Source organism: Lissotriton helveticus, chromosome 1_2 (genome assembly GCF_964261635.1).
Source record: "Lissotriton helveticus chromosome 1_2, aLisHel1.1, whole genome shotgun sequence".
Lineage (NCBI taxonomy): Eukaryota > Metazoa > Chordata > Amphibia > Caudata > Salamandridae > Lissotriton > Lissotriton helveticus.
Window position 1 is genome coordinate 229,873,254 of NC_136058.1, and position 21,736 is coordinate 229,894,989.

A 21,736-nucleotide genomic window follows, 5' to 3' on the forward strand; every position below is an offset into this window, starting at 1 on the left:
ACAAAGTAAGCTAAGTGTGTAAAGCCAAAAAGAGGGGTTCGAGAGACTCCTTCAGAGCCCAAAATGTCTGATTCAACAGTGAATGGTAGACCTAGTTGCAGCCGTTTCAAAACGTGTTGCAAGGTGTGTATATGTAGTGTAGTAGTACTGATAGTTATCTGGATAGGATTAACAATTTTCATTCCCTTTGCTGTAAGTAAAGATACTAACATTGTCCCTACTGAAGTTGTAAATACTGACAATGAGGAGCTAACAACACAGAGTGTAGAAAGACATGAGAGAGCATTGAGACAAACTAAACGAGACTTAGAAGCATCAGATGAGGGAGGACTACATTATCATGGAATGAAGAACAGGACACATTTAAATGTTTTCGCAAATTTGTTAATACACTATGTAGAGACTATGGAAATTGAAGATTGCTATGTCTGCATGAAGCTACCTACTTCGGTGGCTGAAGGCGTGACATACCATCATCTGCCATTGACATATGGAATTTCCTGTAGCATTTTAGCTAGTTTATTTTACAAAAGGGGACCGTTACAGTATTATTACTCTAACAATGACGTGATTTTTTCTGAACTTCCTATACGTGGGAACTTGAATCCTGTACATACCAAAACTGACACCATAAGATATATGGGAGACTACTTTCTGACTATAGGTAACATTGACATAGCAGACGCACACAGAGATAACTTGACTTGTTCTTTGCGTGAGCAGGAAAAGATGTTCCTGAACATGGCAGAGAAAAGGAGAATTAAAATTCAGAAGAAGGCTAATGACGAAAGTCAGAAAAAGCCAAAGTGGGCAGAAAACATGGAAGGCACCTCATCTGGTGGAGCGGGTCCTGCTCTGTTGCTGGATTTTGAAAAGAAAGGCAAGCTATGTCTTCACCGCGAGAAGACTAGCTATTATAATAATGTTTTCATTGGTTCCAGTGAATGCGAACATAATTACAAGGTAATTGGAGGTTGGGGTTTCAAAAATGGGTCAGAGCCTGTGTTTCCTGGAATTTATTACATTTGTGGGGACAAGGCTTATTTCAAATTGCCGGATCACTGGTATGGAAGCTGCTACTTTGGCATTGTTTTCCCGAAAATATACCATGTGAATGGAAAAGCTGGAAGCAATGAAGTTACTAATGGCTTAGTGCGTAGTAAAAGAGAGAGTATAGGTGAAATTATGGGTAGTATTTTCAGTGCACTGATACCTGGAGTGGGAGTGGTTCTGAATACTCACAGAATTTGCAAATTGTCTACTATAGTAGATGTGCTGTCTACTGAAACAGCTCATGGATTTCTGCTGGTCAATACCGAAATGGTTGCGATCAGATCAATGGTTTTACAAAATCGACTTGCTCTTGACACCTTATTAGCGAAAGAGGGCGGAGTCTGCCGGATGTTGAAGGTGCAACATTGTTGCACTTATATTCCGGATAAAAGTGTGCAGATCAAAAGATATGTGAAAAACCTTACTAATTTGGCAAAGGAACTCAAACCACTCGAGGTTGATAGTGCCTGGAAGAGACTGGTAGATGGTCTCTCAAATGTAGGTCATTGGCTTGCTAGCATAGGTAAAAGCTTATTATTCAAAATTCTGATGCCAATTGGTATTATAGGTCTTATTATACTTTCCATTTTCTTATGCTGTAAATACCGCAAGCGCACCAAAAAGCACGAGGTAAATGCAAGAGGAGTGAAACGAAGTGTGGATGAGATTGAATTAGAGGAAGTGAATGATCAGATATACAAAAAGGTGAAGACTTCTCACCCTGCTAAAACTGAAAGAGAAAAGTTAGAACGGTTGCTGGAAGAAATAGAACTTTATAAAGTGTGAAAGAAAGTTGGCATCTGGTTCCATTATAATTTGTGATGATAGTAGATATCATCAAAGAGGGGATTGATGAAGCAAAGCTTCGCATATTTTGCGGCTTGCCGAAATCAAGAACCTCGTTTATGTGTAATAAGGTAACAAAAGTGTATGTTTTACTAACATTTATTTTGTTTAGGCAAAGTTCCCGAAGCTTGCCTATGTGTATTTCTAATGAATTAATCCGTGTCCCTAAAGATGGCTGCCGCTTGTATTTTAGTTACTGCGCATGCGTCAGCCACACTCACGTGTCCTGACGCGTCTGCAGAAGTGGAGGGAAAGTTATGCGCATGCGTAATTCATAGCTGTGCTTATCATGTGGTACTGCTCGTGCCACTGCTCTTGTATCTGTATCCATGTAGCTAACATTTAGATGCAATAAGTTTATTTCTTGATGATGAGTTAAAAGTACAAACCCTGTGATGTGTTTTCATAATGACATTATTATGTATTAATTTGTTTTCGCTTACTTTTCATGTACCGCGGGAAATGGGGGTCTGAGTGAGAGGAGAGCCATATTGGAGGTCCCTTCTGCGCCTGTGCGACATTCGGCAGCACGAGGGACCTTGGCTGATGGAACATAGCCAGTTGGCAGTGATGGGCGAGATGCTCCTGAGAAAGTCACCTCTGCCCTGCGAGAACAGCGAATGTTGCTCCTCATATGATACAATGTTAAATTGTCATTGTGTTTCTGCACAGTTTCTCCTGGGAACCCCAAACCTGCTAGGCGGTACCCAAATATGTTAATGAAGGCTTCAAATCGTGTATTGTGATTGGTGTGTTACCCAAATCCTACCTTAGGACCAATCGAAATTGAGGGATTCTGACACTTTGCAACATTGGGGGGTGGTACACTGTCCCCAAACTGTATATCTACCCTGGGTTCACCTAGTGAACCGTCCGACTTGTCTGGTTTTAGCTGACCTGTCACTGACCCAACGCACTCAATAGGTGACTGAAGATACAGAGCGCTGCGAAGCACTCTGTCCGAATTTGACCATAGACTGAGGTTCTACTGAACCTTAAAGTGCTGGCAAGGCACTTAGCTGGGAGTTCGCTGACCCAATCGGGGTCTTGATCGATAGCTGCAGAGCGGGTGGAGCGCAGGCGTTGCTTCCGAACTGTGGGTTCCGGTCCTGTCCTGAAGAGGGTCCTGTCCTGAGGGTTTGCTGTCCTGTCCTGAGGGTCCTGTCCTGATTCCTATTCCGAGGGTATCCTGTCCTGTCCTGGGTGTCCATTCTGCACCTGCTGTCCTTTGAGGGGTATCCTTCCTTGAGGGTTTCCTGTCCTTAACTGACCCGTGGCCAGGGTTTGGTTTCCACACCTTTCTAGGTAAATATTGCTCTGAACCTCTTGAAATTCTTGCACCTTCTGAATTTCTAACTTTTGCTTTAATAAAGTTCAACATTGCATATGTGATATTTTCCATGCCTTTCTGCAACTATTGAAAGTCATTTATATTTTTCCATAAGTTTATTCCTATGTCTTCTCATTTGTTAGAAATTATATTTTGCATAGCAGTGTGTCATTTCCTGATATGGTCTAGAACTTCGTTGCCTAGATTGTTCAAAGGCCCCTTCACCTTAAGTGAAGCGTGTTATTCATTATAAGCTCTCCTATAGTCACTCACACTTAGGCTATCCCTGTTTAGATAATACTGACTTGCATAGTATCTTTTCTCATTACATTTTATTAGTACTTTGATGATTACTCTGTCATTATTTCTTTATGCTTATGTGATTTACGTTATCTTGGTTATTGATTGCCTTGTTTTATTGTACCTCATGCAAGAAAATAATGAACTTTAGATAAACATTTTAAAACTTCCAGTTGTCCGTGGTCATTTAAACAGTATTTGAATGTTATTGGTTGGGTTTGTATTTTGCTGCCTTTCCTTTACAGCTAGCTCCCTGATTCATTGTGGTCATTAGGCACCCGCATCGGTGGATGGTAAGTCGGGTGCACCGAAAATTGGTAGCAGGGAACACACACACACCAACTTGATAGAGCTCGTGAAGTCACCTGATCGATGTATATGGTGATTTGAAAAGTATATGGGCCCTGAAGCCGGAAACGGCGAAAACTATTGGTCGGGTGGCCTCGCGCGCTCTATCACCACCACCATGAGCAGTGCTGTCCTCACTAACAGCCAATATCTTCAGGCTGGCCCTGCACCTTACGAACACCAAAAAAGGACATAAGAGGTGCTGTGCATTTGTGATGTTGAAACCGAAGGGAAACATGCATAAATGCCACCCTTAAGCAAAGGGCTAACCAGCCAGCGAGAGAAGGGTCCTCCCTAAACCACCATTAAAAGGGTGAAAGGCAAATTTTTCCATTGAGATACCACTTAATATCTGTGCTAGAGAAACATTGTAGGCTGTTTCCCAAAATCACTGTGACTGTTACATGGGAAATAGATATTTTAATATAAGTACCCTCTGATTTTGTGTATGCTATTGTGCTTTAGCTTTTTTGATTTTTTGCAGTTTTCTATAGTGCAAACTCAATCTAAATGTATGGAAGTGCTTTAAGTGCACTTACTGCATTACACAAGGTCACATACATTTTTTAGGAACAGGTAGATTAAGGGATTTGGGGGCGCTAGAGGGCGCGCATGCAGAATGGCCGCACGTGAGTGAGACTCCTGCAAGCTTGGAAAATAAATCCTTCAGTTATCCTTAAAAACCAACACAAAACCCGGTATAAGCGCTCACGGGGGTTGAAGACACCAAGCCTCAGACTCGGTGAAAGTTTGGTTGCATTCCGACGTACCAGGCCATTGGGAGAGGTGACGAGACGACCGCCCGGTAGCTGCGCTGGAGACTGAGGTAGCGAAGGGCCGGAGGCCGAGAACTACTCTAACCCGCGGCTTCCCGCCAGACGTGTAGGCCTCGTGGACAAAGACACCGCGAACGGGCCTAACCTGCCAGCCTGTCCCAGCATAAAGACGTCTGAGATACCAAGGTGGGGCAGGGGGTCGCCAGTGGCTGTGTGCGACATTTAGGAAGTACGTGCTCTGTTGAAAATAGTGCGATAACGCGTCAGGCCCAGAGGCCGAGGCGTGACCAGAGTTGATTGTCGCAGAGACACTGCCAGGCAAAGAGACAGCTGAGGCCATAACGGAAGGTGCGGAGATACCTGGTGGCCATGTGAAAGGACCGGGAACGCATAGCAAGGTGAGGATTTCGCCAGTTGCCCCCACAACTAGCCGCGCGAGTAGTGACTACCGGGGAAAGCTGTGTTGTGTGCGCCGCGGCTCCCTGGAGGGACCGCCCACCTCATCTGCCATTACTGCCAGGAGCGTGGGAATCACCCAGATCGGGGTGCAGGAGCGGGGAGCGCCGAAGTAACCTGCAGCGGGAAGCGCTTTTGGCTTACAAAGAGATATCCGCATGTCCGAACCCCGCAACGGAGCAGATTGTGAAACTGTGCATCACGGCAGGCCGCAGCACATCACAGACTGTAGGCCGGACCTGCGAGTGCTTGCAGTGCGGGAACTTGGGGATACACCACCTCCCACTCCCCAAAGGGCAGATTCTTTCTTTCGCGTTGCAAGGACCCCCCGTTGCACTGGGGCGCACTCTGTTGCCCCCCAACCCCCCGGGACGTAGTGACACCATCCGCAGCGGTGAAGCAGGGATGGGTCCGATATCCTGATTGCTGCGGGGGTACAGGCTGTGCCAAGACGGTGAATTTGGTTGGGGGTGACAGAACCTGACCCAGTCACGCCCGGTCAACCCCAGGTTGTCTCAAATGCAAATAACGCTGCGACAAAACACCCACATTAGGGACTGCACAGCCTAAGGAGGCACCGATTACCGAAGACCTACGCCCTATGCTTAATAATACAAGAGCGCCTCCCAAGCATAGATCATCGGACCACACCCTCATCGTCGCTAATTGAGAAACTGCATAGCAAATGGGCACCGGGTGACGGCATCTCTCCACCAATCTCTCTTCTGCCTGCATGCGAACTTTCTCTCCCCGGACAGGCTGCTGCGGTCGCCGGCATGACTCCGGCTACATTCACTTCCCTGCCTCTACGATAACTGCATCACCGAGATTGCAGCCCCATATGAGAGGATGTGGGGGGCTTCTGGTCCGGTATAGCCTGGGGCATGACACGTAACCATCCCAGCTGTGGCTGTAGGATTCACGGCCCGGACCCGTGAGGCTAATCTTAGAAGACTCTGCAGGTCACCACAACGCGCCGCGTCCCTCTCCTGCCTGGACATAGAGACCTATAACCTGCGTTCTTAGGCCCGCCCGCCTACTCACCAGTGATTTACAAACAGACAACACTGCGCTCATGAGAAGGGGTTCTGGCCTCTCCCAGGATACAAGCATCAAGCGTACACCACTGGGCGTTCCCAGCCCCAGTAGCAGCATCACTATGGGTAAACTAGACAATCGTCAATCAAAACTATCCTTTGAATCCACGACTACCAAAAAGGGGTCGAGGCACGTACCGGATACAGGGGGCTCACAAAGCCCGTCAACAGCGGGGGAGGGACCAAGCTCTCCCACCGTAGATATAAAACAGTTGGTACAGGAAATGAGGCAGGGATTCGCCACTGTTGTGGACAAGGTAGACCGCATGTCATCCAGGATGGACGCTATTGTACACAAATTGGATGTACATGATGAAAGAATCAAAGAAACCGAAAGACGGATTTCTGACAACGATGACACCACGGCCTCTCATACCACACAGCTTGCAAGAATGGATAATATCCTCAGAGTAATTGCAACTAAAAACGAAGATTTGGAAGCTCGCAGCCGGCGTAATAACATCCGCGTGACAGGCGTGCCAGAGTCCACAAACACGGGGCGCATGGAGGACTATGTAGAATAAATACTCCTATCTGTGATTGGATCCGAAGCGTTTTCAAAACAATTCATAGTTGAAAGAGCACACCTCTCACTTGGACCGAGGCCTAAACCCGGAGCCCCACCGAGACCCATCATTGCGCGGCTCCTAAACTACCGTGACCGCGATGTGGTGCTAAGAGCAGCGCGTAATAATCAAAATCTATCGTATGAGGGCTTTGTCTTCTCAATCTATCCTGACTTTACACCGATGGTGCAAGACTAGCGACATAAATTTCTTGAGGTTAAAAAAAAATTACGTACCCTACAAATTGATTATGCACTATTGTATCCAGCGAAGCTGCGAGTGACCCACCAAGGGAAACAGCATTTCTTTATGAACCCACAGCAAGTGGATGACTTTTTGAAGAATCTGCGACAGGCACGGCAAGGGAATGGCAACCATGACGAAGAACGACAGGAGGACGAGCAAGCATTGGGTGGCGATCTCTGAACTGACGGACTGGTCGATGGGGTGCCGCACTATCCAGGGGGCGTTCCCCTATGCGGCCCCTGCGAGGTCCTCTATTGTATCTGGGAGATGCTGCAAGGCCAGAGTACCATGGACGGGTGTTGGACTGTTGGTGGTAATGTATTCCAGGCACCACTCCCCTCCCTTGATTAACCCCACCCAGGGCCGCTCAGGTTGTAGGGCCGAGGTGAAGAGAGTGGATATGTGCATACCTTAGATGTCTCCCAAAGGGCATTCCCCACTGTTTAAGCTTGGTACACTGCAGATACTGGGGTGTTTAACCAATGTCGTGGGAGGGGGGCGGGAAGGGTATTCTGGCAAGGTGGGGATGCTTCAGTGGGAGGGGGAGGTAGAGGGATCACCGGGAGTTACACAGCATGTTGTTGTGAGAAGTTATGATGTGGTTTTACAAGACAGACATAGATATGACCATAGGATCCATGGGTTAGATAGACTACTTTTGAAAGGGACGGCAGGACCGGATAAGACGGTGCAGAACACAGACACTGCGAGGTATGATTGCAAGATTGCGACCCGCATCACAGTGCACAGTGCAGTGCAGGACAGGACACACTTGACAACCTCTCCCTACGAGAGAGACACCAGCCACCTAGATCATGTACGATGGCGCGACATGGAATGTTCGAGGGCTTGGAGATCCGCGAAAAAAACGCCAGGTCTTGGCATATCTTGACAGACACCACATACATATAGCTCTTCTGCAGGAAACCCATATCAATCCCCGGACTAATAATACATTTGCCTGTAGATGGGCTGACCATACTAATTTCTCCTCATACTCCGCTTATGCGAGGGGTACCGCCATCCTCATAAAGAAGGGGACTCGGTTCATTGTCCTGGGTACGAGGGTGGATACGCAAGGCAGATACTGCATGACATGGGGTCGGGTGGGACACCTGTCGGTTACACTAGTATGTTGTTATGGCCCGAATACAGATAATCCCGTGTTCTTCACTGAGCTGTGGGCCGCTATTGTAGATATAGGATCAGACCAAGTTATATGGGGGGTGACTTTAATGTGGCAAGGGACCCAGCGCTCGAAAGATCACAGCCTAGCCCACATCATTACACTCGCGCATGTGCCGAGTTACACGCACTACTGCAGGAACATTCGCTGATAGACGCATGGAGGCACCTACACCCTGACAAACGGGAAGGTACGCATTATACAGCTCATGCTGCGACATGGGCCAGGATAGATTATATATTCCTATCGGCAGGCATATGCCCAGCACTCACGGCAGCCACGCACCTAGCTAGAACATACTCTGACCATGCACCGGTTCGCCTAACATTGACAAGTGACGAACTTGGGCCACAAAGATCAAGCTGGAGATTACAACCCACCATGCTCTTAGACATAGTGTTTCAGGAGGAACTGCGAGAAGAGGTACTGGACTTCTTTGAACGCAACAAGTGTACTGTGAATAGCGTAGAGACTATTTGTGAGGCGTTCAAGGTAACACCACGAGGGATATGTATTGCAAAGGGATCCGGGGTACTAAAAAGCATCCAGCGCTTGTTGACTAATCTAGAGAAGGAACTGAAGGCACTAGAAAACTATTTGATTGACAGACCAGGGGAGGAGAACTATTCCAAAATAAGAGAGAAAATCTCGGAATATAAGGAGAAAGCAGCTAGGGAAACGAAATTCAGGGGGAAGTACTGGACGGCACGACGATATGGAGAGGGTGAAAGGCCAGAGAAGGTTCTTACCGCAACGGTTAAACTAGAAAGACCCATAAATGTGGTGATGGAAATCGAGGATTGCGAGGGGAAGGTATACAGAGATACGACACACATTCTGAACTCCTTTACACGACACTATGCAACCCTATACACATCTACGAGAACTGACTCACCAGACTTCTTCAGGTACTTGAGTGATGTGACGCTAGGATGGCTAAGTGATACCCAACAACGTTTTCTGAGTGCCCCGTTTGAGCTGGACGAAGTACGTGATGCAATTATGCACATGCAGTCTGGCAAAGCCACCAGCACAGACGGGATACCGGTTGAATTCTACAAAACGTATATTGACTTTATGGCCCCAATATTACGGGAAGTATATGAAGACGCGTTAGAGGTGGGACGTCTCCCCCCTTCCATGAGGCTAGCCCTCATTTCCTCATTGCTAAAACCGGGTAAACCACCACGGAGCAGTGATTCCCATAGACCGCTGGCCTTGCTTAACTGTGATGTAAAAATTTTGGCTAAGCTTATAGCGACACGGCTCAATCTTCTCATGGAAAATCTAATATTGCCGGACCAATCAGGGTTCATACCCGGCAGGGCAACCTCTCATAACCTGCGTACCTTTTTTACTGTATTAAATAATATCTCAGACGACTTACCCATGGTGGCCATTTTCCTAGATGCTACGTAGGCATTTGATTCTCTAGAAGAGGGACTACCTGCTCGCAGTGATGACACGCATGGGGTTCCCCCCAAATCTTTCTATCCTGGATCAGACTCCTATATGACACACCCACGGCTAAAGTCCCAGTAAATGGGAAACTGTCCCATGAAATTCCGATCTCGAGAGGCACGAGACAAGGGTGCCCGTTGTCGCCTCTGCTTTTTGCGATCGCGGTAGAGCCAATTGCGGCTAAACTGAGACAACATCACAACGATAAGGCTCTACGAACTGCGACAAATATTGATATCGCTGTATGCGGACGATATTACACTGTACATTCGAGACCCCAATCAAAATTTGAATCCCATTTTCAGAGAATTCATAAAATTTGGTTGAATGTCCGGAATCCAGATTAACTGGGGAAAATCCTGTTGTTTCCCTCTAACGGTGGGGACGACAGCGTTCCATATGGACTACCCCATACCTTGGTGTGAGGATGGTTTCAAATACTTGAGAATTCGCATAACAAAAGATGGGGATGAGCTGTTGAGGCTGAATTATGGGACAACTATGACCCGGTTATCGGACAAAATCTCACGTTGGATTACGCTACCATTGTCCATGGCGAGGGCGTCCCTAATAAAGATGGTCATTCTTCCACAATTTTATATCTCTTCCTAAATATACCCTTCTTCCCCGGGAGGAATTTTTTTAGGGTCTTGTGGTCCGAATTGACCCGATTGGTATGGGGTTGCAAGTGCCCAAGACTTGCATGGGAGGTGCTAACCCGACCATACCTCCAAGGAGGATTCGGGATTCCCGACTTTGAAATGTACTACTACAGTGCGCAAGCCCACTACGCATATTTTTGGATACATCAACCCCGATATATGCCTCAGGTAGCAGCGGAACACTGGCTGTCCTTACCAGTACCCATAGAAGAAGCACTGTACATACCGACAGAGGGCAGAGATAAGACGCCGTCCACTGTTATGAGCAAGGTGCATGCGTGGGCTTCACTTGGGAAGATGCTAGACATGACCATGCTGTATTCCCCCCTTCTGCCACTGGTCTACCACCCTGATATGCCTCTACTCCAGGAAGCCCTCTTCCGTAACCTTAAGAAACACATCCGAGTTGAGAATTGGGGCGATCTCTATCACGAAGGCAAATTCCGGACACTAGACCACCTCTTCGCAGGGGTGTCGAGAACACCCCTCGATGTCTTTTTATACATTAGACTTCGACAGGGACTGAGAGTTATTACTCCAAGCTTCCCCGATGAACCTCCGATTTCTGAGCCCCTACAGAGGATCCTGCAGGGAGAACAAGCTAAAAAATTGGTGTCAGTAATATACAAAACAATACACGGGTTACGAGATCGCCCAGACCCCATTGCTAGAGCCAAATGGAACCAAGAGCTGGGAATAACGCTAACTGATGAACAATGGGGCTTCTGTGCGCAGCAGACAGAGAGGGTGTCCGCTAATAGTAGGCTCAGAATTATACACTATAGGTACCTACATAGGCTTTATTGTACACCTGCGCGGATGCACAGACACAACTTGCGAGACACAGATAACTGCGACTGATGCCATGCTCCAGGAGCCGACTTTCTACACCTCGCTTGGAACTGTGAGAGCATCAATGCATATTGGACACAAGTATTCAGTGCATTGTCCACAATGATAGATACTGTCATAACTTTATCACCAGTTCTTGCACTCCTGGGACACGTTGCAACACTACCGGCAGTAAACCGTAAATTCGTTGCCTTTGCACTACTTATGGCAAAATGACGGGTGGCTTGTAGATGGGGACGAGGGAGGGCACCTAAGTTTAAGGACTGGCTGAATGACCTAGTTTATTGTCAAGAACAGCTATTGACAAATGCTGAACTGTTACCTCTGACCTCCAGGCCAACCGACATCTGGGCCCCCCTGAAATGCTACCTCCTAGGGCGAGATAGGCCCGATACCCCGACATAATAATCTACCTCTACATAGCACACTCGCTGATATGATATAAATTGACCGCTTTAAACACACTGGCGTAATAATGTAGGTGTAAAAGAATAAGATGTGAAGTGGTACCTTGTCGCTTTGTATGCCCTGGAAAGCGCTACTTATGACCTGTAATTGTTGCTACCTGTATTGATTATGATATACTGTCTGTGCACTGTATTTGTTATGATAACCCATTATTCTGTGTACCTGAACCGTCTTTCTTACCTAGGCATTCTGTATGCTCTACAAAACCCAATAAACAAAGTTTAAAAAAAAAAAAGGTAGATTAAGGGATTTGCCCAGCATGTTGAGGCAATGTTGAAACTCCAACATGGTTCCCCAGGTCCAAAGAAGGCAACTCTGGCCGTAGACCCACTTCCTCTCAGAGGTTGAAGTAAAGAATATTTTCTTTACTTTTTCCCCTGAAGAAGTAAGGTCCTTTTTTTCATAAGTGAAAGCACTGACTGAAGATGTATTTATTTAGTGATATTGGTTGGTTTGTTGGACTCTCCCTAAATAAGCCTTGGGCAACTCGACTTTGGTAAGCTGAGGGCCAAGTCCTAAAGGGTTGTAGTTAATGCTCATTTTGGGACTTGATAGTAATATTAAGTCTCGGGATACCAGTGGTGAAAGGCTTTGATGTTTACATTTTGAGACAATTAACCCCTTTCTACCAAGTAACCCCTGATACCCTGTCTACCCTCGAACTTGCGCCCAAAATTTGCATAATCTTCTCATCACTGATGTCACTTAAAATGTTGCAGTGATGTTATCAATGATGTTATAGAACATTTTATGAGTGATGTAATATGTGGGGTAATTAGCTGTGCATGGTGAGAGCGCGAGTTATAGTTACCTTAGGACATGATTTATAGTTATTAGAGATACCTATATTAGGTGAATTTCTGTGTTTTTTAAATTAGTTTAAAATGTTACATTGCCACTGAAATTTTCACCTAACTATAACATTAGATTTTTTTCAGTGAAGTTCTGGGTTTTTCTTAACATAAAGTAATATTTTTATTATCATATGTCAAGCCAACCCCCCCCGCTGCGAACGGCCAATGGCCTTGTGCAGCGTTGGATTGGCTGCAGACCGTGCAGGCAAACCTCCTGAGGCAGTAAACCCCAAGGTGCACATAGATGAAGGACTTTACATGTAAAGGGAAGGGAGGCACGAGTGAATAGGAGCTCTAGGGACCCCATCCCCCCGGAGCCAAAACATATTTTAGGGGATGGGGTGCCCAGCGCCCCTCCCCTAGCTACTATGGGCCCCAGGGTCCCACATCCATGGGCCTCCCTTTTTTACAAAGGTGGGGGCCATCCGGCCCCACTTCTCGTGTCTATAGTGGTCTCAGGGACCACATCCCCTGGGGCTTCCGTGCCCACTCAGCATGCCCACCAAACAATACATTGTGGGAGACTGTAGGAGCAGCAGGAGCAGCTATTTGTGTTTGCTCCCACTAGGTGGCAGCAATGTGTGCTTCCCTGTCTGCAAGAGTGTGGACAGGGAAACAAAAGCGTGTTCCCACCCAGCGGCAGTATTTTTAAAGCTTCAGCTGGCTGGTAGAAGACAAGCTTTCCCCGCCCACGTCCCTGCGAGCAGGGAAGGCATGTCTGCTCCCACCTAGTGGGAGCTTTAAAAATGCTCCCGCCAGGTAGGAGCAGACATATGTCTTCATGCCTACACTCTTGCGAGCAGGTAAACTACTGTGTCCTGGGGGTAGGCTCCCCGAGACACAGAAAATGAGACATCCCTGGGGGATGTTGCTTTGAGTGTGAAGTAGTACATGTATTATGTTTTAAAAAAGTCAACAACAACGGTGTACTGTAGACTTGTATGATGATATTGCCTAGAAAGAGTCAGGACAAGAAGTACCAGGTCTCGAGCACTGCGAAAAAGTCACATCAAAGGCAAGAAAAAATGTGCACACCAATGCTTTTTTTTTAAACTGATCTGTTGTGAAATGGGTCTGCAGCCATTTCACAGTAAAGCTATTAAAATAAGACACTGAAGTGCACGTTTTGTTTCTTTTTTTAAGCTACATTTTTAAAAATGTACAGTTTTTTCCAATTCTTCCACAAATAAAATCAGACTAGAAGCATATAACTGCACAGCTTCTCATCCTTTCTTTGTGGAGTAAGAAAATGTGTTACTTACCTGTAACTGTAGTTCTCCACTATTGGCATCTTTCATCGATTTATCTGCTTGAATCATTTCCCGTCAATGAAGTGGGAGATCCACGGTACTATAATAAAGTCATGTATATTACCATCATAGACAGAATGGCAATGAACTAAAGGTTTAAAATGGACCAAACTACAAACTTTAGCCAATCGGGTGGCAGCCCCCTCTGGAACACTCCCAGGAGGGGCTGAACCCCACAGATATTCAAGCACTTGGTTAATAAATATAAGTACAGAGAGGAGCCTCTCAGGGAAGGAGGGGGACGGCGCATGCAGTTGTGGCTGGCATGGCTCACAGGTTGGTGGGTGGTTGCAGGGGGTCGCGATTGTGGGTGGAAGCGCAAAAAAAATTCACTTAACTTGCCGCCACCAGGTGCCGCATTCTGCTCCTGCTCTGACTTCAGGAACAAGAAGCAGGCAGCCAGGCTCCCTCCACTAAGCCAAATCACAAAGCCGCATTGCATCATTGTGACACGGCATTCAGTCTGGGGCTGGAGGGGGGGCTTGTTCTCCATGCAGGCTGTTATGCAGCCAGAATGGAGAAGTGGGAAAGTGCGCATGACTGGTTTGGGTGGCCGCTGACCAAACTGTCATTGTGCACTTAGGAGTGGGCAAACCACTTCTCCCCTGCCCTGCTCCGTCAGCAGAGCAGCCCCACAAAAGGAAGCACAAAATGATAATAACTGAAAGTTATTATAATTTTATGTTTTTGCTTTTAGCACTGCTTAAAAGCAGTGGAGCAACTTTCCTCTGCCATATCGGAGGAGCTGCCACTGGTCGCATGTGAATGTATATCAGATACCTATACTGGAGAACTACATTTACAGGTAAGTAATTAATTTTCAGTATTGGATCTTTCATAGATTCACATGTTTGAATCAGAATAATAAGCTGTATACCAAGAGAAGAACAATCATAGCATACGATCATATATTTAGTGAATAGTGGGAAAAAAGGCTAAAAGGCTCACCTTATTGGAACAGATGTCTCAACACTGCTTTTCCAACAGCCGCATAAGTCTCATTCAGGCAATAATGCTTCATAAATGTGTGCCTGCTGGACCATGTTGCTGCTCGGCAAATATGCTGGATGGGCACACTAGCAAAAAGGGCTGTAGATGTGGAAACAGCTCTGGTACAATGGGTCTTGGCTTTGCCCTTCAATGGCTTTCCTGCTTGCGAGTGACAAAATTGTATGGTGGATGCAGTCCATCTGGCGGTGGTCTGTTTGGATACTGGAGGACCTTTTCTGATGCTGTGTGAGCCAGAAACATTTGATTCCCTCTGTGGATTTGATGCGTCCTGTGTAAGTAAAAGTTTAGACATTGTTTGACATCTAGAGAATGTAGAGATTTTTCTGCAATCGTTTGAGATTCAGGAAGAATGTTCGTAGAACCACTGGCTTGTTCAGCAGGAAGTCTGATGGCACATTGGAAATAAACGTAGGATTTGTTCGAAGTATTACACTGTCTGATTCGAATTGTAGGAAAGGTTCCTTAGAGGTTAAGGTGTGAATGTCACTTACCTGTTTGGCAGAAGAGAGAGCCACCAGCAGCACAGTTACTCAAGTAAGGTACTTCAAATCTGCCTTGTTAATGGGCTCAAATGGTGTTTTAATGAGCTGTCCCAGCACCACATTCAGGTACCACGATGGTGGAGGTTTTCTTATTGTAGGGAACGTCATGAATAAGCCTTTGAGAAATTATTTTGTAATTCGACTAGATCATAGAGAAGATGCATTAATGGATCATCTGAACCCAGAAATTGCTGAAAGATGCACTCTGATGGAAGAATGAGTCATGCCGGATCTTGCCAGGTGGAGCAGAAATGGGAGGATTTGCTCTGGTGGTGATGTGAGAGGGTAGACTTTAGTGTCTGCACACCAAAGGCGCGTTTCCACTTGAGCTTATAAGTTATCTTTGTTATTCCGCCCTTGCTTTAGCAAGGATTTCCCTGCAGTCTGACTGAATGTCTATCATGGAGAACACATTAAACTTAGGAGCCAGGCTGATAAGTGTAGGGATGTCAGGTCCAGATGACGGACCTGGCCCTGATTCATGGTCAGTAACATTGGTATTGGTTTGATCTCGACATGAGGTTGTTCCTAGAGGAGCAGAAGCTCTTTGAACCAGAAATATCTGGGCCACTTGGGAACTGAGAAGAAGACAGCAAGGCTCTTTCTTCAGTTTGGTGAGCACCCTTGGGCCCAACGGAATCGGGGGAAAAGCGTAAGCATAGATTCCTGACCATGTAATCGAAAATGCATTCCCCCACGATCCCTGTTGGAGATGCCAACTTGCGATGGATGGACACTTTTTTTCTCCTTCGTAGCAAATAGATCAAAGTTCGACCTGCCATACTGGTGGAACAGATTGTCCATGCTTTGGTGGTCTAGATCCACTCGTTTTAAGGGATACTGGTCCTATTTAGAGAGTCTGCAATGCTGTTGGGCAGTCCTGGCAAACGTTCTGCTTTGAGTGATATCTGATATTGAAGAGTCGAGCTCCAGACGTTTTGTGCCTGTGTTTGATAGCGCTGGTGAGTGTGTTCCCCCCTGCTTGTTGAGATAAAACATGCTGGTGGTATTGTCTGTGGGCCCGATTCACAGAACTAACTTAAGACAAAATCCTAAACTTACTACCATTTTGGAATTCACAGAAGGCACTTACTCATTTTGGTATTCACAGAAGGCACTTACTCATTTCGGTATTCACAGACGTTAGGAGTCCTAACTTTAGGACTCCTAAATGCCTTCTGTGAATACCGAAAGTCTTAAAGTTAGGATTTTTCCCAATTTAGTAGTAGTAAAGCTAGGACTCCTAACTTTAGGACTCCTAAACGCCTTCTGTGAATACCGAAAATCTTAAAATTAGGATTTTTCTCAATTTAGTAGTAGTAAAGTTAGGACTCCTAACTTTAGGACTCCTAAATGCCTTCTGTGAATACCAAAAGTCTTAAAATTAGGATTTTTCTCAGTTTAGTAGTAGTAAAGTTGAGAAACATCCTAATTTTAAGACTTTCGGTATTCACAGAAGGCATTTAGGAGTCCTAAAGTTAGGAGTCCTAACTTCTGTGAATACCGAAATGAGTAAGTGTCGTCTGTGAATACCAAAATGAGTAAGTGCCTTCTGTGAATACGAAAATGGTAGTAAGTTTAGGATTTTGTCTTAAGTTAGTTCTGTGAATCGGGCCCTGTGTGTATAAGCACTAATCATTTTTCAGTCTTGGGGAGAAATTACTTCAGGGCAGTTGGTTGATGTGAAGTTTTTTTTCGTTTGGACTTCATTTGCCGCTTATTTTTAAGTCCTGGAGGTGGGCACTCCAACCTTCTAGGGAGGCATCCATTGTTATGATATATTCGGGAATTTGTGTTAGGTATGTGAGACCTCTGGACAGATTTAAAGTTTGTGTCTAACAAGATATGGTTACTTTCATTGCTTTAGTTATTTTAATGAGGTTGTCGAGCTATTGCTTGTCCAGTTTCTCTTGAAGTGGACACATTTGAAGTCAGCAATTTGGAACAAGAGCGATGCAGGAAGAATTCATTCCCATGAATAATTTGTAGATCCATACAGAAACTGAATTTTTGTGGACCGTTTGTGGGCTAGTTGCAGAATTTTTACCTGTCTGTCTTGTGAGGGGAAGGCTTTGTTTTGCACCGTGTCTGGGAATGCTAAGAAGAATGTCAACGTTGCTGTGGGATACAAGTGAGATTTCTGACAGTTGACAGTGAGGCCAAGTGTGGTGAATAATGAGAAGTAGATGGATGTGGCTGTTGCTGGTTGTTGATGCGTGGAAGCTTTTATGAGCCAATCATCCAAGTATGGAAAGACTTGGATTCCTTTTTGTCTGAGATGGGCTGCTACTTGGGCTACCATCTTGGTAAACATTCTGGGGACTGATTTTAGCCCAAATGGAAGGACCTTGAGCTGTAAGTGGGTTATGGCTACCTGGAAGTGGAGGAATTCGCAGTGTTTTAGGTGTAACGGAACATGGAAGTATGAGTCTTGAAGGTCCAGTGATGTCATATGATCTCCCTTGTCAAGGAGGTGTAATATATCCTGAAGCGTAGCCATGCGGAAGTATTGCTTCTTTAGAAATTTGTTCAACCTTTGCAGGTCGAGAGTTTCACACGAATCTCCTGAGAAGTAAAATATCAATCCCTTCTGAAGTTGTGGAACAACTTCTATTCCCTTTTTCAGTATCAGGGAGATCTGTTTAAGGAGCTGTTTTAAGTGAGGGAGAGGTTGTCCTGATGGTGGGGTGTTTTGGAGGTTTTTGGAAAAACTCCAGGGTCTGTCCTTGGGAGATCACATTAAGCACCAACTTGTTGGGTGTTATTCTGGACCACTGGTGAAGACGGTTTGCAATTCACCCTCCAATATGGGGAGCTGAAGAGTGGGGGGTCGTTGGCAGTAAACAAAGGTCACTGTTTTCTGCTCTAATCTCTGCCACAGGCAGACATTGTTTTCTCTGCCTGAGTGCTTGTATGCAGCCGCTGGTGGTAGCCTGTATTGCTGCTGTTGTCCGTACTGGGGACAGTACTGTGTCTGGCCCGATTGATATTGTTGCCTGTAGGTTTGGTAATCACCTCTAAAGGAATATGCTTCTCAGCCTCTGGCTCCTCGAAAGGGCTGCTACCTATACTGGAGAGTCCAAGGAACTTCACGGTATCCGTGAAAGGCTCGATGGATTGTATGGGATCATCCACGTGTTTGCCAAATAATGATTTGCTGTCAAATGGCAAGTCCAGTATCTTATTTCGGATCTCCGGGCGGAAGGTAGCAGATTCCCACTTTGATGACGGTAAAATATTCAAGCATGTGAATCTATGAAAGATCCAATACTGGAGAATAGGCATCACTAAAGTAGGCATTAAGTAAATAATTTTTTGCAATTTATGGTAAAATCATGTGCAACTGTTCGTTGGTACCTAAACTGTACTGCTATGTTCAGGAAGTAAAGACTGGTGGTACTAATTACCTCCAAAGGCGCAATAAGAATTGGTTTCACAAATGCAAACATATTTTTTAGCACTAAATATTCACACTACTTAAACAGCATGACCACTTACTCCAATCAATAGAATGGCGTTTGTGTAATAAGAAACCCGCTTCTCCCAAGTGAAGTCATAAAATGGTGTCTAAACCATGAGACTCCTTAGAGCTGGAGGAGGTGTTAAAATTACGATGGACATGTGGGAGTGGCATTTTATTCAGGGCCTGTAGAGTAAGTCAGGCCCTGTGGGTGGGGCCTGTTAATGTTTATTCCATAATATCTCATTATGTCCAGTTCGACAAATCTCAATAACTTGAATTCCTCAGTAGGTTTCATTTGTAAAGGTATATCAATAAATAGAGAAATCGGTGAGGTACTCAGCATTGTTATCTCAAACTCTGTTATGAAATTCTCTTCTTATACTGAATAAGCAGCTGCCTACGTCATTATCATATGAAATCGTCTTTATTGAAGCCATAACTACATTTTCACAATTGCTTAATTAACCTTCTTGCTTTCTCAAATGTGCTTGAAAATGCACCATTTGCCCACTCTTTTTTAAAAATTTGACTGGCAGGAGAACCCCTTATGACTGTTGGGCTTGCAGAGTAATCATCCACACCTTTTACACCTCAGCACTTCCAAATCTCACCAGTCGCCATTGCTTATCTGCCTGCAGTCTTGAAGCATTCCTGGCACAGATCCGGGCCATCACAGAGTGCAGTGAGGTGTGCTTTTGCTTGGTTTGCAGAAAGAGTAAAGTCCCATGGTATAGGAATTAGGGGTTTTGGTACTATGGAACGGGAAGATCCCGCACAGCTAGTGCCTAGAAATACTGAGACCCAGACCAAGGTGGTGTGCTGCTTGTTATAGGGCCTCTGGAAAAACTTAACCGTGCAGTAAGCGCTTCAACGCCTCTGTAAAGTAGTGGGCTCTCCGCCATCATACTTAGAATAATGCACACTGACACCGTAGTATATAGGTACTGGAAATGGCCACGAGCACGTGCACTCGGGCCCTTTTATTGGCAGGGTCACCTGACTGATGACGCCTGTGTTGGATGCATGTGGGGTGGGTGTATGGTCCAGCCCTTCTGGGAGAGGCTGGTAAAACACTAGACTGTGTCCAGCAGGACATACTATCCTCTATAGGGTTAGCAAGCGTTATATAAATGCAATTACAATACAATACAAAGTGGGGTTCCCATGCAGTTCTTTCCAAGAGAGTTGAAACCGTTGACAACGGAACATAAGAAAGCACCTAAGACTCCCCCAGGAGTTCTACAAACAGTGCTGGAAGATGCCTGCTTATTGCCCGCCAAATATCCATCGATAAGAAGCCTGTTGAACCTGCGGGTCTCCCTGGGAAGCCATGGTGTGCGGAGGGGGGTCTTCCAGAAGAGTCTGTGTGGCTGTCTGGGAGGCACCGGCAAGACCACCTTCGTCAAGCGCCACTTGACCGGCGAGTTTGAGAAGAAGTATGTGGCCACACTGGGAGTCGAGGTCCACCCTCTCGTCTTCCACACGAACCGAGGCCCCATCAAGTTCAACGTCTGGGACACCGCAGGCCAGGAGAAGTTTGGCGGCCTTCGAGATGGCTACTATATCCAAGCTCAATGTGCCATTATTATGTTTGACGTCACATCAAGAGTCACATACAAAAATGTTCCCAATTGGCATCGAGACTTGGTGCGAGTGTGCGAAAACATCCCCATTGTGCTGTGTGGCAACAAAGTGGATATCAAAGACAGGAAAGTGAAGGCAAAGTCCATAGTCTTCCACAGGAAGAAGAACCTCCAGTACTACGACATTTCCGCAAAAAGCAATTACAACTTTGAGAAGCCCTTCCTTTGGCTTGCAAGAAAATTAATCGGCGATCCCAATTTGGAGTTTGTAGCAATGCCTGCTCTTGCACCACCTGAAGTTGTAATGGACCCAGCATTGGCAGCACAATACGAGCAAGATTTACAGATTGCCCAGACCACTGCATTGCCAGATGAGGACGATGATCTGTGAGCAAAGCTGGAGCCCAGCGTCAGAAGTCTAGTTTTATAGGCAACTGTCCTGTGATGTCGATGGTGCAGCGTGTTTGCCACTTTATTATCTAGCTGAGCAGAACATGTGCTTTAATCTTTGGGATGCGGAAGGAGATGAGTGGGCTTCGGAGTGAATGTGGCAGTAAAAATTAATTCCTTCATATTTTGGACCTGCGTATTTAGCTGTTTTGGACTGCAATTACTTTATCCTCACGTTTCGAATCTAATTTAAAGACTGCTACAGTCGCATCACATTCAGTGGTGAACCCTGTTACTGTCGTTCCCGTTCCTTTTCGTTTAGACCATAATAAAGTTGTATTACAAATACCCAAGCAAGTCAACTTAAAAAAAAAAAAAAAAAAAGATAAGAAGCCTGTTGAGAAACTAATTGTGCTCAACATATCTGTATCTGAGAAGAATTCTTACTCGATATTCCATATCCACCGTTTTGGGTGAGATGGTGCCCTCCAGTGGGCACATGGGAGACAAGCATTTCCTTTTGTATGAGTTTTCTATTTGACAACATAATTATTGAACACCTAAATTCACTCCATTTTTGTTTTATTTTATAGAAAGTATATGTTTAGCTTGAACCTTGAGTAGACGTTTTAAGTTATTTATTTCGAGTTGCATTGTCTTGTAGATTTTGACATGCTCACCAACTGGTAAGTGGCACATTTTGAAGCAGCTTGCACTACTAATCATTACATTTACATGCACAGCAGTAAAACACTGAGGGGCAAATTTACAATCTCCTTCTGCCACTTTTGCGTCACTTTTAACCTGGGAAAAGTGACGCAAAAGTGGCGCAAAGGGCATGTAAATCTGCCCCTGAATGCCTTTCTTTGTTTTCCAAAATGCTTTTATTTTGACATTGTAAACTCTACTGGCGCAATTCACAAACTGCGTTTTGTA

At 45.5% G+C, this 21,736-nt stretch overlaps 1 pseudogene; it reads left to right on the plus strand.

Annotated features, from left to right (window-relative positions):
- The first annotated feature begins 20,269 nt into the window (after positions 1-20,269).
- LOC144799949 (GTP-binding nuclear protein Ran pseudogene) lies at positions 20,270-21,148 on the plus strand (annotated as a pseudogene).
- The last annotated feature ends 588 nt before the right edge of the window (positions 21,149-21,736 follow it).